The sequence below is a fragment of the Dysidea avara genome, chromosome 11 (genome assembly GCF_963678975.1).
Source record: "Dysidea avara chromosome 11, odDysAvar1.4, whole genome shotgun sequence".
In the NCBI taxonomy this organism is placed as follows: Eukaryota; Metazoa; Porifera; class Demospongiae; order Dictyoceratida; family Dysideidae; genus Dysidea; species Dysidea avara.
In genome coordinates, this window is record NC_089282.1 from 18,579,070 (window position 1) to 18,579,711 (window position 642).

The window sequence follows — 642 nt, forward strand, 5'->3', positions numbered from 1 at the left end:
GGAAACTGGTTGTATAGCTGTTGCTACAGTAACAGACACCGTGCACTGAACGTGAAAAAATGCAGGTGGATCTGTCAACTTTACCCATGCAGCTTCAGCTATGTATTGTGGATGTAGCAACACAGTCTACATAATTATAAAGTCATAAATCAAAACTCAAAAAATTGATTATGTACAATAGTCAGCGACAGTTTATTATTAATTTTAAAATGAAGTAGGGATGATACTGACTGCAAAGCAGCTTGTTTTGCTGCACTGTCATCTGTAAGTATGACTTTGGGACCAATGCTTGTACCACTGTTGTAAAATGTATTTTGTGGTCACACCTTTTTAAAATCTGATAATTTAAAAGCTGAACATAATGTCAGTGGCGTAGCTACCATTGAGGCAACCGAGGTAGCTAAAAATGCTCAACAGTTCAGGCTGAGCAGGCCCGAGTTTTGGCACCCTGAATTTTCTACTCAAACATTACAAAACAACATAACTGTACCACACTTAATAGAATCTATGGCTGTAGTACTAAGCAGGGCCGGAGCCCACAGGTCTGGCATTGGTTGGACCACTTTTCATCTACTCGAATTTGTATAAAAAGATCGAGATACTCTAATACACAAGGGGTAGCCAGCGCCCACGCAAAAACCC